This window comes from Pan paniscus, chromosome 2 (assembly GCF_029289425.2).
Source record: "Pan paniscus chromosome 2, NHGRI_mPanPan1-v2.0_pri, whole genome shotgun sequence".
Lineage (NCBI taxonomy): Eukaryota > Metazoa > Chordata > Mammalia > Primates > Hominidae > Pan > Pan paniscus.
In genome coordinates, this window is record NC_085926.1 from 56,219,192 (window position 1) to 56,236,803 (window position 17,612).

Consider the following 17,612-nt stretch of genomic DNA (forward strand, 5'->3'; position numbering starts at 1 on the left):
GCCTACCAAAGTGCTGGGATTACAGACATGAGCCGCCACAGTTGGCCTAAAGTGGTTTTAAAAGCATTTAAATTATTATAAATAGGGTATTCCCTTAGAATTCTTGAATTCAAAGTCATTGCTCAGGAAAAAAAAAAAGAATTTTATAATTTATATATTGCAGAATGATGTATGTAAGAAAACATTGCCTTCTTAATAGCTAGAGCTAAATGAAACATTTGTGCTTTTTGGAAGCATTTTATTGTTAGAGTAGGAGAAAAAGATAAACTCAAAATTGTGTCAAAAAATGAAAACAGTATAAATGGCATTCACATGTTCTTTGCCACTTCTCTCAGTATCTCCAGGACACACATTACCTCTTATACATATTATTGAAATAGTTTTTAGGCCTATTTCACCCAAGTGATAAGAAAATTAAAAATAGGATTAAAATATGCATCAGGTGCTGCCTAAGGGCAAAGTATCATGACATGGTGTTTTATCTTCATTCAATCCTCACAATAACCCTAAGAAGTAGGAACTATTATTACTCCCATTTTACTGAGGCTTAGACCTATTTTAGTTGAAATTCAAACTAGGACAGTCTGATTCCAGGGCTCATGCCTTTAAGCATTATAATATATACATGTATCATAGCTTCTGCTCTGACGCCAGATTAAGCTCGCTAAACTGTGGTGCCCCAATACCCTGGATGACTCCTTCTGCATTAAGAAAAGAATTATTTTACCAAGCATTCAAAACCCTCCCTGCCCTGACCCCAAAACCTATCTTTGAAGGCCAATCTCTTGCACTTCTATCATTGACTGAGCATTCTTTTCTCAATATACAAAAGACTTTCCAAGCCTTTCACCTGTGTACACACTCTTCTCTCAGGAATGCCCTTCCAATTCATCTCTTCCAGTCAAATCGCAACACATTATCTGAGACCTGGCTCAGAAGCCACCACCTGCCATTGTGGCATTCCCTCAACCAACTATGCGTGTGGGGATAGCATCTAGACTGGCTACCTTGTATGCAAACATTACAATTAGAACTCCATGACAGTTCATGATGTAAGTATACACAATGCATTATAAATTACAGTTGTTGAACTTGAGACAATTATACAGGGGTTAGAGTTATGACACATTTATCTGCACTGAACATATTCCTCTTTTTTGAGCCATAGAGAACCAGGTCATGCCCGATAGCCTGAATTTCAGCAGCTAAGCACTACCGTCAGCTGATCTCTTCATGAAAAATGATATTAAAATTGTCAATAGTGACTTTACTAACAGACCCACAGCCTAGTTACTGAGCATCAGACCATTTCTCTCATAGATCCCCTAGATAAGAAAGGAAAATCATTCTAAATAAATTAACTCTTCAGTTGCCTCCACACAAAATGAGGTAAGCATTAACAAACTAGAAAAAAAAACTTTATAGAATGTAAGATCTAGACATAGTTTTTTTTTTTTTTCTTTTTTGAAACAAAGTCTTGCCCTGTTGCCCACGCTGGAGTGCAGTGGCATGATCATAGCTCACCATAATCTCAAACTTCAGTGTATAAGTGATCCTCCTGCCTCAGCCTCCCAAGCAGCTGGGACTACAGGCATGCACCACCACTCCTGGCTTTTTTTTTTTTTTTTTTTTTGACAGAGCTGGGGTCTCTGTTTCCCAGGCTAGTCTTGAACTCCTGGCCTCAAGGAATCCTCCTGCCTCATTCTCCCAAAGTGCTGGGATTATGGATGTAAGCCACCATGCCTGGCCTATATTTTCTTAATTATAAACCAAAACAATCCAAAATAAGAAACAAAAATCCTCTCTAAAATAAAAATAAATATATAAATAAATAATCCTCTCTGACCTAGATACATTAGATCAATTCAAGGAGAATAGTTTTGGGACAGTGTCCCAAACCAAGCATGGTGCCTCTCTAAGGGCTTTTCCCTAACAATCTATAATTCTCCTTCTTTTATCTTTCAGAAAACATCCTTGTGTGTGCTCCAGTAGCCTCCATTCCAGGTCTACGCATGATTATCTGGGTCTATGAATGCCTGGGACTTCATCCTTGTGCTACAAGTCACAATCTCAACAGGACACATACAGAGATAAAATGCTCAACCAGCAACCCAAAGAAAAAACTGAAAGTGAAGTGGCCAGGGCCATGATGTTGCTCTGCTATCCTCTATCACACATCATCAGAAATACCCTCACCTCTCAGTAGTGAGTAGAGCCTGCAACCAACATTTACATTTATACTGGGGAATTCAAAAGCACTTGGGATAGATACTTGCCAAATCAGAATGGTGAGAAGGCATTCAGGGATAAAATTTACCCTGCAGGATAAAGCTGGAATTTATTGATGAAATTAGCAAGAAGGGAAAGACACACACACATATCCTGGCAACCCTGCTGTCTGACATGAGAGATGGTTATCCAAAAATACATCAAAATAGGGTAATTACTCATGGCTCTGAATCTTACTTCTCTGAATGCAGTTTCACAGGTCTGACTTTGGCAGCAGTGTTGGGTTTGAAACCTGGCTTACCAGCTGTGTGGCCTTAAGAAACTTACTCTCCTTGACCTCCAATTTCCTTATCTGAAAAATCAAAGTAGTACCTCTTCCAAGAATTAGAGGATGGAGAGAACTCTTACGAAGCAGATACGCACAGTGTCTGTCACATAGTAAGTACCAATAAATTACAGTTGTTGCTATTGTCATTTGATTTTTATTATCTGAAGACATTAAGACAAAGACTTGTCTGTCTAAAACTGTGCTGCCAGAACATTTCACAACAGTGGAAATGTTCTATATCTGTACTGTCCAATATAGTAGTCACTAGCCACATGTGGCTATTGAGCACTTGAAATGTGGCAAGTGTGATGGAGGAAACTAGATTTTTAACTTTATATAACTTTAATTAATTTAAATGTAGATGGCCACATGTGGTTAGTGGCTACCATATCAGATAGCATGGGTTTCAAATAACCAAAATACCACTTTCCTTTGAAGGGAAAATGACCTAACCCAATAGCTCTAAAATTCCAGCTACTAGGCCAGTGCCAATCTGCTATCAAGTTTTCACTGGTCCACAAAAGAACAAACAAAAAATCAATTTCATGAATTTTTCATAAAGCTAAATGCATTTCATTTAAAGGACTGTTGTTCCTTCTGATATTGGAAGTTCATTCTAAATTCTTATGAAATCTAGTCATTCATTCAACAAATATCTATTATAAGTCCTCATTATATGCCAGGCGTTGCCCTGAGGTTACAAAGTAAGTAAAACAAATCCCTGCTTCATGGAGCTTACATTCTAGTGGAGAAAGGCAATAAACACACACACACACACACACACACATATTTTAAAAGTCCAGGTTTATGAATTGAAAAATACGTAAGAAAAATAAAGCAAGACTTTGGAACAGGAAAAAAAACTAAAGCAGACCTTGGGAGGGAAGTGAGTGTGCCCCAGCTCATTCGCTCATTAGTTACAAGAAGTTAAATGAGTGACCTTCCCTCCCTCTGTCTCTGCTTGCTCTTCAGTAAAACAGGGCACTTGTAATGTGCTGAAGCTCCAAGGATAGTGCCATGCCTAAAACTGTTGGTTAGCTGGCAATTTCGGTGCAATGCGGTCCAAGATGGAACAAAAGTAAATCTTCCTACATTCTAACTTCTTTCAATTAGGGAAGGAGGCATGAGAAAACTAATTAATGTCACATGCAAACATTTATAACAATTTGTTCAAATGCCTGTGTCTCTACCAGCTGCCTTCCAAATAAAGAATAGAATCTTTCCTACAAATACAACATTGAGGCTTGTAATTCTCAGATTCAAAATAAATCAATCAATCAACAAAAGAGCAAAAGAGAAAACCAAGGTTTATTCCAGGTGGTATATATCAAGTGCATGCAGGATGCATGGCAATTGCCACCAAAGATTTCTTTCCCCCTATCTTCTTAAGCAGTGATTATCAAACTTAAATGTGTATTAGAATCACTTGGAGGACTTGCTAAAAGGTAGCCTGCTGGGCCCAATCGCAGAGTTTCTGATTCAGTAGGTCTGGGTGGGCCCAGAGACTTTGGAGTTCTAACAAGTTCCCAGGTGACGCTAATACTGCTAGCTAATACTGCTAACCACCGCTCTAAAAAAAAATGCCTGTTATGTCAAAGCCATAGCTGAGAAGATTTGCATTGACACTAATCTCTCTTAATTACTTCCAGTCCAGTAATGATTGATAGTCAATAATGCCTGAAAGATTTTACCATATGATTTGCAAATCCAGCCCTAGTACAGTGTGAATCATTTTCCAACCATCCAGAACTTCCAGGAATTCGTGGACACCAAACCACACACTTCTGAAAGCCTTCCCTGAAAGGAAAGCTTAAGAGAAGTCCAGAGGACATAAAGGCACTCAAAAATAAATTCAACAATGACTTTGTAGCAACATTGTCAAACTTTGACATAACCAAAGGCCATCCAAAATATACTAGAAATTGACTATGCAGCAAAACATAAGTAACTGAGAAAAAAGTCAGACAACCTAGCCAAACTGGAAACTTAAAAAAAAAAACTTAGTATTTCTTTAAAAAACCATACCACAAAAATGAACTAACAAGAAAAATGACAAAAGTTCAGTGAAAATCAATCTACATTATAAAGTACTAATTATGAATTTTACTATGAATTTTTATGAAATAGAATTATGCCACCTACTCAACAAGGTTTGCATCCATAATTTAATAAAGTAAATACTGATTAAAAACATAACTCTGGGCAAGGTACTGTTGGGATGAAATATACCTTTTCCCCTCCTCCCCTGCCTCAAGGATATCCATAGATCTATGGCTATGGGGCCAACAACTCCTTGTAGGCATGAGCTGATTAGCATCATAACAGAAAAATAAGAAGGAACACAGACCCCTATACTGGGGAAATCAGTTTTGCAATGAGCCTGTAAGAACAGAAGGGCATCCTTGTGCCAGAAGTGGAAGATGCCCCTGGGAGTATGGTGAAGGATGAGGCTTTTTAAGTGGGCGGGAGATCATCATGTGAGAGCCCTCAGACTGAGATCATACAAGAGTTTGGCCTCTCACATCTCATTTAATAGGCCTTAAATGAAGAAAGCTTAAAATATAGAGAGACAGAAAATGAAACAGTGGCTACCATGGATGGACGAGGAGAGGGAAGATGTTGGTCAAAGGATACAAAATAGGAGGAGTATGTAAGATTGGCAAGTTAAGAGATCTAATGTACAACAGCTGGACTAAGGTTGATAAAATTGTGTTGCAGTAGAGTTTTTTGTTATTTTAGCTGCACTGGTCACAAAAAAGTAACTATGCAAGATGACTGATATGTTAATCTACTTCACTATAGTAAACATTTTACTATATGTATCCCATCAGTGGTCACGACAGGAGTGGGGGATGGTTTCGGGATGAAACTGTTCCACCTCAGATCATCAGGCATTAGTTAGATTCTCATAAGGAGCGCACAACCTAGATCCCCCACGTGCACAGTTCACAATAGGGTTCACACTCCTATGAGAAACTAACACTGTGCCGATCTGACAGGAGGCAAAACTCAGGCGGTAATGCTCGCTAGCCTCCTGCTGTGCAGCCTGGTTCCTAACAAGCCAGGGACTGCTACCAGACTGTGGCCCCAGGGGCTGGGTACCCCTGTATGCCATAATATCCCACTGTAAAACTCAAATATACACAATAAAATGTATTTTTATTTATTTATTTTTGAGACAAAGTCTTGCTCTGTTGCTCAGGCTGAAGTGCAATGGCATGATCTCAGCTCACTACAACCTCTGCCTCCCAGGTTCAAGCGATTCTCCTGCCTCAGTCTCCCAAATAGCTGGGATTACAGGCATGCGACACCACAACAAGCTATTTTTTTTTTTTTTAATACTTTTAGTAGAGACAGGGTTTCACTATGTTGGCCAGGCTGGTCTCGAACGCCTGACCTCAGGTAATCCACCCTCCTCGGCCTTCCAAAGTGCTGGAATTACAGGCGTGAGCCACTGCACCTAGCCTAAAATTTATTTTAAAAATAAATTAATTAAAATAAATCAATAAAGATTTACTCTATATAGAAACCAGAGATTCCCAGGCATAATGCAGAATTTGGGCATAAATACAGTTAATAATAATACCAGATATCAAGTATGAAACCTTGCTTGAGGTTCACACAAAATGATAGAAACAGTAGAGACAGAAATCACATGTTTGATTACAAATATTCTTATTTTCTCCCTATAATCTGGCACTAGGCAGAAGTGGGGAGGATCCCCAGGGGAGGTGCTGTGGGCTGCCTTCCCTGTGATTCTAATACAATGTCCCCTATTGGAAATCACTGCCAGAAACCAGCAAACTGCCCAACATTTTGATATCAATAGGAATGACAATGAAAACTTAAACAGAGGCTGAAGAAATTACAGCTCAAACCCAGGCAAATCAGAGTGTCAAGTTCCATGGTATGCATCCTTGTGGTCATATAAGTAGTCTGCTTGTACACAGTGCCTCTTCAGAGGTAATCTCTGTAGATTCTGTGGCAGCAAGACAAAGGAGACGGATGTGGGGGAAACCATGAAGCCTGTTTGTAAGAGGCTAGTGTACAAAGCAACTGGACCTCTTTGAATTTTTATATTCACAAATTTTATTCTAGTGCCAAGGAAAAAGAAAGTATGTTTTAATAGGGTTCTCTAATGGTCATCTTCACAGCCAACACATGGTCCAGGGTCTACTGTCCTTGATCACCTGGGAACTCCCATAGCCACCTAGTGTCCTGTTTGCTAGGCACCGTGCTAGTTAATGTTGCCCCACTGTAAGTATTAACAGCATACCCTCCTACTCTCAGAAATATCCTGGTTTAGATTATGTCACCAGACTTTTTATTTATTTTCACCCCACTTCAATCCTTTCTCCACACCATAGCTGACATGACACTTTAATGCTGTAGTCCTTGATTCACTCCCAATTTAAAATGTTTCCATGGATTCCCACTGTATTTGCATCCAAGACCTACTCCACCAGACTCTTTGCTGCACCTTCTACACACTAGAATTCTTCAGTTCCTCAAGAGCACCAGGGCCTTCTGCCTCAGACCTTCACACATGCCCTTCCTCATTATCTCCCGTTTCCTAATAATTCTCATTCAGCCTTCAGAGCTCAGCCCAAAAATCACTTCCTCGAAAAAACCCTCCTGAACACCCCTTCAGATATGCATTGGCACTTTCTTTTTATAACACCACGTGTGCAACTAAATACTTGTTTATCTGGTTGTTTAATGTCTGTCTCCATGGAACGCAGCTCTCTGAGGGTATGGACTTTAATGGGGTTTACTGGCTGTTAAATTCCCAGTGCCTGTAGATGCTCAATCAATATTGCCAAATGGATGGGTTTCCCTGTCAGACCCTAAGTCATAATTTCTGTCATGGAAAATAAAGTCAACATTTGTAAACAGACTTCATTTTGGTCACCATTGTATTAATTTCCTATTGCTGCTGTTATAAATTACCATAAACTTAAAAATTACCATAAATTTAACAGCTTACAACAACACAAGTCCAGGCGCAGTGGCTCATGCCTATAATCCCAGCACTTTGGGAGGCCAAGGCGGGCAGATCACCTGAGGTCAGGAGTTTGAGACCAGCCTGGCCAACATGGTGAAACCCCATCTCTACTAAAAATACAAAATTAAATCTACTAAAAATACAAAAATTAGCCGGGAGTGGTGGCAGGTGCCTATAATCCCAGCTACTCCAGAGGCTGATGCAGGAGAATTGCTTGACCCCAGGAGCTGGAGGTTGCAGTAAGCCAAGATCACAAGACTCCGTCTCAACAACCAAAAAAAAAAAAAATTTTTTTGCTCTCCTATGTTTCTGGAGATAACAAGTCCAAAATGGGTCTCACTAGGTTATAAGCAAAGTGTCAACAGGGCTGCATTCCTTGTGAAGGCTCTAGAGGTTAATCTGTTCCTTTGCCTTCCCCACCTTCTAGAGGTGGCCCGTATTGCTTGGCTCATGGGCATCGACCATCTTCAAAGCCAGCAATCACATCAATCTGACCTCTGTCTCTACCATCACATCTCCTTCTCTGACTCCAACCCTCTTGCCTCACTCTTCACTTTTAAGGAACCCTGTAATTACATTGGGCTCACTTGTATAATCTAGGATAGTCTCCTCATCTTACAATCTTTAATTAAACCACACCCACAAGATCCTATTGTCATGTAAAATAACATAATCACAGGTTTTGGAGATCCAGATGTCCTCATCTTTAGGGAGATACGCCTGAAAGTGTTTTATTTAATGTGCCTCTTTCCTTACAGGAATCCTAATAACAACAACAATAATAGGAATGATAATCTACTACAATTCTATATCTTAGAGAATCACTATAAAAACTCAAGTACAGGCAAGACAAAGAGTAGCAGCATGAAACAAACTCAATTCACTCTTTTCTTGAAATGATTTCTCAGGTCCTGTACATCTCAGATGATTCACTCAATCCAAAGCAACTGTCTTAATAGCCAAAAAATGGAATGTAGTAAAATGGCACATACAACTAAAGAGGATGGCTTTTCCCTTCAGTGGGTTTTTTTATAAGTTCAAATGGGTAATTGGAGAGCTGGGAATTTAATTCCATTAGATTTTATAAGTTGTATAACAACATCCCAAAAATGCAATTCCATTAGATAGACTATTACTAAAGGCAAAGGTCTTGGCCCACAGTTCTTAACATTTTTTAGACCATGAACCCTGGAATTTCTGGGACATTCAGATGGTTCATGGGAATTGTCTTAGTACATTTTGCACGGTTATAACAGAATATCAGAGACTGGGTAATTTATAATGAACAGAAATTTATTTATCATGGTTCTGGAGACTGGAAAGTCCAAGATTGAGGGGCCAGCATCTGGTGAGAGCCTTCTTGCTGCATTGTCCAAAGGCAGAAGGGCCGAGAGGATGAGATAAAGAGATCAAAGGGGGAAGGTGAGATAAAGAGACCAAACTCATCCTTTTATAAGAAACTCCTGTGAGAACAGCATTAATCTACACATAAGGACAGTGTCCCCACTATCCAAACACCTCCCATTAGACTACACCTCCCAACATCACCACACTGGGAATCAAGTTTCCAACACATAAATTTAGGGGGACACATTCAAACCATAGCAGGTATTAAGATAGAGTGGTTTCAGTTGGGATACAGACATCATGACAAGTATTAGCAGCAACAGCATTTTTCCCTATAGCCTTGAAACAATCAATGCTTCCTGATCTCTTTAGGGTTTATGGTAGAACAACTGCTTTCACAAAGAGCCTTCTGTGTCCAGAGTCCTTTGGTCTGTACAACCTCTCCCCCTACCCCCAATCCCACTTTTAATTTATTTTTACCTTATGCATACAACAATCATTCAACAACTATCACTGAATACCTACTCAATTCCAAGCTGAAAACTGAGATGTAACAGTAAACAAGATAGGTATGGCCCCTGTCCACATGAAGCTTTCATTTCTACTGAGAACACAAAAGAAATAATTACACAAACAGTTGTAATAGTGATATTTGCTACTTGCCATGTAGAACTCAGAGTGAAGTCACAAAATGAATACACATGGACAAAAAGAATACACATGGGCAAGGCAAAATTTGGCCTAGCATTGTAGATAGTTGCCAATGCTTTTTTGAAAAATAAGATTTCACAATAAAATAAGAGTTTTCTTGTACTCTTTTTAAAAATTCATTGGAACTGAGTAGCAGCTGCCCCTTTTTGATAGGGCATATGGTTTCTGGTTTTCCACCATTCTCAACACTCCCTTCTGTCTCCCTGACCGAGTCCAAGTTCCAGACCCCATTTTTCATCCCATTTATGCTGCTATTTTTCCCATAGACCTGCAAAGTCCAATGCAGTAGCCACTAACCACAAATGACTATTTAAATTTAAATTTTACATAATTAAATGTGAAATATAATTAAAAGTTCAGGTCCTTATTTGCACCAGCCACATTTCAAGTACTAATAGCCACATGTGGCTAGTGGCTACCATAATGGATCAGGCAGATATAGAGCACTTCCATCATCACAGAAAGTTCTGCTGTCAACAATCCCTTTCATTTTTTACATCATTCACTTGAATCCTAGAGACATATCAGTTTGAAAGCCCTGGTAAAGAACAATATAAAATTATTTAAGTGGGAGGATCAAATTGGATCTGGGAATTCAAAGAACACTCTCCTGTGGAAGTGACCAGAAAGGTGGGATCTGAAAGATGTGATAATCTTAGTTGATTGACAGTAGTTGGGGAAAAAGTTATTCAGGCAACAAAAACAATGTACAAGGGAACTTACAGTGGAAATTTTGCTTATAGGAATATTTCCTGATGATCTTAGCTCACTTCATCTCTCCTTATTAAAAAAAAATTAAATCCTTGGTCAGTACATAGCTGAGCAATAGAGGGCTGCATATAGATTTGGAGCTTCAAATAACATTTTGATACATTTTTTTTTCAAGTATCACTTGAGAAACCATATCCACTCGAAGAAAATCAACTTTTTTTCCTCTCCACTTCAGCATGATGGTTTCCGATCCTGAGACCATCCAGGCCCTGAATGTGAAGGCCATCTGCTGAGCAGGCCATTTCCCTGGGACAGCAAATGCTCTTCTTGAGTGGATTTCACCAAATTGCTTTTCCTTTCTAAAGGAGATTGACTTATTTGTAGAGGAGGGCATCCCATCCTTGGGGCTTTTCCAGAACTTGTATCTTCACAGAAAACGGTGTGCTTTGAGAGTTGTTTCAGATCCTATGCTGCTGAAGGCCAAGGTTTTGCTAACAGCTTCTCAAGCACTGGGGTCTATTTATTATATTGAGGTATTTTGGGCTCCTTGATGGTAATAATATGAAAGCAGGTCCAATCTATGCACTAAGAGGCACCTTGCTTTTCTACTTCCATAGAACTAACATCTACTAAGTGACAAACTATTTCCAAGGATTCACTAGTTTTGCTGGGAATAGAGAGAAAACAGATGCCTGAGTATTGCCCTAAAAAATTCACAGCTTAGAGGTAAAGCCAACATAAGCACAATTCCTCCAATCGATGCAAAAATAGACATATGTAACAAGTGTTGAATGAACAACCAACACAAATGTTGGTAAAAACATCAGGTCCAGCCAACATGAAATTACAGAAGACCATCTCTCATACAGTTCCTCCACTGACCTCTCCCAGGACATCCAGCTGCAGAATTTGAGGCAAAAACAGACCCAACTTGCCACTTTTCAGCCTAAGCCCTTCTGCCCACTCTCCTCTCTCAGATCCTTTAGACCAATAAGATTTAAGATTTTACTTCCATTCACAGACTCCCCAACCCACAAAATACCTGCCTGCCTGTGCCTAAGGCTGCATTTTATACTTCATTAACCTAGTATTTTTCCAGCATCAGTGGAGATCTCCATCATGCCACCAGATGACGGCATCACCCTTCCTGGACTCCACATGTGTTTACCGCAAGAAGAAACTAAAATCTTCCATACTCAAGCCCTTCCAGTTGGCCTAATAGTTGCTTATACTTTCATCTTTACTATGAAGCAACTCTGTTAAAAAAATTATTTTTCAGGTGCCACCATGGATATATCCACCCTTTGATCAGGGAGAAAAGCATACGTGAAATTGAGAAAGGACACGTTTTCCTTTTCCTGGGCAGGTTTTGGGGATGTCAGTCACTGTAAAAATCTTTTCTTGGGAATGCCGTCCACATCTGCAAACTGTTCCTGCAAGGTCTATGTAGAAATGCATTTAAGAACATAGTTTTTCTTAAGCAATCCTCTCTGGAAAACACCAACCTGGCCTCCTCAGCTGAACTATAAAGTCACATTGCTTTCTTTTTTTTTCTATGACAGGACAGAAGGAAGTGATTCATACACCTGAATTCCCTAAGAAACAGACATTTTCACACAGGAAGGTGTTTTGATAGCTTTTCTTTCTTTGGAAGTCACGACGTACATGTGAGTTTTAAGGGTTCCTTATTCAGCAGGGAAAGAAAACCTAAGATGGGATGATAACAATGTGAATTATACCCTATTTAAATGATTTCTGCCTTTCTATTTTTTCCTTTTTTTTTTTTTTTGCACTTTATCAGAAGCAAGCATGATTCAAATTATAATATTGGCAGAACAAATTTGTAGTTTCTAAAGAAGATATTGCCACATCTGCACCACTATTGAGCTGCATAATGTTGCCCAAGCTCCTCGATCTCTCTTAGACCTAGGCCAGAGGGACTCTTGTCCTGGGCCATGGACTTTAGAGGGCACATGACAAACCCCAAAATGCAGGGTTTTTTCTTTTCAATCTTAAATAGAAGTTTTGTTTGTTTTCTTAATTTAATAACTGACTAAGCCAATGGGAGGGACTCACCTGAACTTGGACTCCAGACCAGAGGGTGCTAAACTGAGAGCCCATGAGAGAATGAACCACAGCCTCTGTCCTTGGAAACCAAGACGAAATAGGTGTTTAGTGTTGAAGTAGACAGGATCCCCCAGATAACTCTGTTGTCTCCCTTCTCCTTGTTCAGAGGATGTCATCTGAGAGGCACTTAGAACCCCTGGAAGGCCTGAGTCAGACAAGTGGGGCCTGGAAGTGAAGAATCTGCTTTACTTGCCTCCCTGGGGAGCTTGAGCAGGTCATTACCACCTGCTCAGGTTTGGTGAGCCCAGGAGTCTTGGGCGTGGTTCCAACTCCCACCTAGCCCTGCCCCAGCAGATCAGTGCTGCCACACAGCCTCTTTAGTCTGCAGGGCTGGCCCAGGGGAGACTGAAGCTCCAGGCAGAGGGCTGCAGGGCCCAGGAGAGAAGGCAGGCATAGCTTAATTGGACCATTGGCATACTTAGATATTTGGTCTGCGGGTCTCTGTTAGCACTTCTCCAGGCCCCAGCAATGCTAGAGCAACTTGCTTCTAGTTCCTTCTCTAAAAATAACAGGACTCAATTAAATTGCTCTACAGTTTGGACCTGCTCTACAAAATCATTATATTTTCATTTAAGTACCTTAAGATAAAGTGACATAAAAATTGCAATTCAACAAGTCAGAAAAAAATAATAAACTAAAATTTATTTTTCCAGAGTTATTTCAAGAAGAAAGCTTTAAATGAATTACAGCTTCTGGCTTGCCCTTTCCTACCTCTCAGGTTGCATGCCCTATAAAAAGGGTGTCATTAAGTAAAACTATGGTTTGAAATGCATAAGGATCTGCACACATAAAATACCACAAATACTACACTGTAAAATTCTCCATGTGGCATAAGAATCACAGTTTATCACACTCTAATGATCAACTGGCAATTAATCCTTAACCACCTCCTAGCACTGAAGATCCTTTCTAAAATAAACAAAGGGAAAAAATTATGAAGAGATTACCCTAAGACTCAGCATCCAAACAATAACTTTATAAAGAATAAATGAGCCAGGCATGGTGGCTCATGCCTGTAATCCTAGCACTTTCGGAGGCCGAGGCGGGCAGGTTGCCTGAGCTCAGGAGTTTGCAACCAGCGTGGGCAACATGGTGAAACCCCGTCACAAAAAATTAGCCAGGCATGGTGGCATGCGCCTGTTGTCCCAGCTACTCTGGAGGCTAAGGCAGGAGAATTGCTTGAACCCAGGTGGCAGAGGTTGCAGTGGGCCGAGATCCCGCCACTGCACTCCAGCCTGGGCGACAGAGTGAGTCTCTGTCTGAAAAAATAAAATAAAATAAAAAGAAGATAAAAAGAATAAACGAAAGCCATGCTAAAAGCAGATGAAGACTAGAAACACTGAGAAGTATTTACTATTATTACTTGGGAGCATTAACTTAGAAGTACCTAGAGATGTCAACTGTGAAATACTAATCTGAGTTTTAATTTTTCTCATTTTTATACTAATTACAAAGACAGATGTGCTTACTACACGCACTGCTTAAACAAGTATAGTAAAAGAAACAGCTTTCCCCCTTCTGATCGGAGGCATAAATAATATTTCTGTAGTATGTTCTATTCCCATATATCACAGAACTGGCTGAAATGTATCTCTGGCTTCCATAAATCATAAGTACAGTTAAGCAGAACCTCCTCCTCCAATGTAGAAAACAAACATAGAGCAATGAAATCTAGAGTTACACAATATTTGAGTGTGAGTTTCTTCATAGTCCATTTTAATTGATTTATACAGACAGGAAAGAGGGGGAACATTAAACCTTTTACAAACCTTCCCGAGTTTGCCTAATTAGGCCAGTCCTGCATAAAGAGCTTCATAGTTTTGGAAAATCCAAGAGCAATGAAATAAAAATGAGATAAATTAGGGGAAAACACACATATTCTAACACCTGTTCTTAAATCCTGTGCTTCTAACAAAGGGAAAGTTATAGGTAACGGACACGAAGAACTATGACCAGCTTCTTCACCAGGCCACAGAATTGTATCTCTGAAATTTCAATCCACATTTTACCTTTAAGAAGGAAATCTGTGAAACAAGCCAAAACCATCAAAAGTGTACATGAAAAGTCATGCTTGATGGGAGAAGTTTATTTAACAGAACATTAACTGAGACATGTAAAATAACTAATCTCAGTCAGGACTGAAGATAGTAATTTTTTAAAAAAGCATTTCCAATTTTTGTTTAAAAATGTGCTCAGAATCTTCATGTCTAGTAAGTTGCTGAGTAAATGTAAATGTAAAAACTAAAATATCTAAAGTAAATGACCCTGTTTAAAAAAATATTTAAGGCAGTGCTAAATCATCTACCATATTTCTTCTGAATTTAAGACACTAACAATTATAAGAAGCATCTTAATTTATACCCACAGAGAAAAGAAAATCTTGTAATAGCACCACCAACTGTGAGATGCAGTCCAATTTCAGAGACACAAAAATATGCTTAAAAATGAGTCATTTAAATATGGAAAACATATCCAGCTATTAAACTTGAAAAAGCTAAAATAAACATTTGTGTAAAACGACCACTTAGCAAATACTTGTAGAATAAATGGAAAAACGAATGACTTTACAAACAACTTTCTTTTTAAAATTTTTTTATAGATTCAGGGGTACATGTGCAGGTTTGTTACGTGGATATATCGTGTGATGCTGAGGTCTGGGTTTCCATCGTACCCATCACACAAATTGTGAACTCTATATCCAATAGGTAATTTTTCAATCCTCACTCTCCTTTCCTCTCCCACATTTTGGAGTCCCTAGTGTCTACTGTTACCCTCTGAATGTGTACCTATACCCATTGTTTAGCTCCCACTTACAATTAAGAGATCATACAATATTTGATTTTCTGTTTATGAGTTACTTCACTTAGGATAATGGCATCCAGCTCCATCCATATTGCTGTGAAAGACATGAAAAGGACTGATATCCAGAATCTATAAAGAACTCAACTCAACAAGAAAAAAAAAAACCCATTAAAGAGTGGGAAAAGGACCTGAACAGACATTTCTCAAAAGAAGATGCACAAGCAGCTAACAAACACATGAAAAAAATGCTCAACATCACTAATTATCAGAGAAATGCAAATTAAAACCACAACAAGATATCATCTCACACCAGTCAGAATAGCTATCATTACAAAGTCAAAAAACAACAGATGTCAGTGAGGCTGTGAAGAAAAGGTATGCCTTATACACTGTTGGTAGGAATGTACATTTATAACAGCTCTATGGAAAACAGTGTGGAGATTTCTCAAAGAACTAAAAATAAAACTACCATTCAACCCAGCAAATCTACTACAGAATATCAACCCAAACAAAAAACTTTCTTGATAGAAAATTGGAATAAGGAAAATTTCTGTATATATGATCATAGAGATAAGATCATAGATCATAGAGCTATACATACGATCATAGAAACAGATAGTCCCCCCTTCACCGAGTCTTTCCCTTACTACTTTGGACCAGCTTTCTCTTCCATCTCAGAGTTCCTACAAATGTTGGCATAAAAAAGCACACACTCTAACACTAGTTTTACATGCAAACACATATCCACATACATACACACTCACCTACACGCTAGAGCAGGGGTCAACTAATGATGACATATGGGTTAAATGCCAGCTGCCAGTTTTGTAAATAAAGCTGTATTTGAACAAATTCATGCTCACTTGTTTATGTATTTTCTATGGCTGCTGTTTCCATGCTACAATGGCAGCATTAAATAATTACAAGAGACAGAATGGGCCTCAAAGCCTGCAGTATTTATCATCTGGCCCTTTAAGAAAAAGTTTGCTGAACAATTCACAATTGCAAAAATATGGAACCAACCTAAATGCCCATCAACCAACAAATGGATAAAGAAAATGGGGTATATGCACACCATGGAATACTACTCAGCCATAAAACGGAACAAAATAATGGCCTTTGCAGCAACTTGGATGGAGGCCATTTTTCTAAGTGAAGTAACTCAGGAATGGAAAACCAAACACCAAATGTTCTCATTTATAAGTGGGAGGTAAGCTATGAGGACATACAAGCATAAGAATGATATAATGGACTTTGGGGACTTGGGGAAGGATGGAAGGCGGAAGAGAGATAAAAGACTACATATTGGGTACAGTGTACACTGCTCAGGTGACGGGTATACCAAAATCTCAGAAATCACCACTGAAGAACTTATCCATATAACCAAAAACTACCTGTTCCCCCAAAACTATTGAAATTAAATTTAAATAAATAATAAATAAATAAAATACATGACAGCAGCAATTTAGAAAGTGCACAATTTATTACATTTATAAGCTCATAACAAAATGAATACTTAGGAACTTTTAAAATGAATTTGAAGTAACAATTAGATGTAAAATTCTCAAAGCTTGGAACCTGAAATATTAAATTCTAGAATTTCTTAAAAACTTCTTCTTATGTAAGAGAAACTTGCATAGTTTGAAAATTATTATGTTCTTCCAAGGAAAAAAAGGAGGAATTTAAAAAAAGAAACAAAGAAAGAAAAAGTTTGCTGAGCTATGCAAGAAAATATAAGACCCTAGAGGACAGAGGCCATGTTGTAGGCTGGTCTTACTCTCCCAGCAGCACCTGGCACCAAGTAAAAAGCAGTTAATGTATGCTTATTGGTAGATTTTACTAATCTAAAAGTAGGATATCTCTAAATGTAGCTGAAAAGTCTTCTGATATACATACGTTTCACACTTGCCCTTATTCAGGCTAATTTCCACTTCTAGAGGAAGCTCTTTACCCTCCATTTTACCCTTCTTTTTATAAGTTAATATTTAGTACCTAAATTAATCCCACACTAGCTGTATGACTAATACAGAGAGTACTCCATGTATACCCTGATTAAGTTCACTGGACAGATGCTTTGAGGGCCATCAGTTGCCTTTCACACCAAGAACAACATATAACAAAGAAGCTTTTACCACCTAGCAGTAATTTCAAGGCACCAATCATTTCCCAGACATCTGTTGGGCATGTTCTCTGGGCTACTCTAGATAAAGGGCTACCAAGAAGAATTAGACACAGCCTCCACCTTCAAGGAGCTGAGAGTGTTCTTAGACTTAATCTCTTTAGACTCATTTCAAAGTGAACACAGAGTAAATTGCATGACAGCAAAGAGGACCTCAAGCTGCTGACAAGGGA

At 38.9% G+C, this 17,612-nt stretch overlaps 1 protein-coding gene across 10 annotated transcripts in view; it reads right to left on the reverse strand.

Moving 5' to 3' along the window:
- Positions 1-17,612, reverse strand: part of ERC2 (ELKS/RAB6-interacting/CAST family member 2) — a 976,550-nt gene that overhangs the window by 727,735 nt on the left and 231,203 nt on the right. The gene's annotated exons all lie outside the window — the stretch shown is intronic.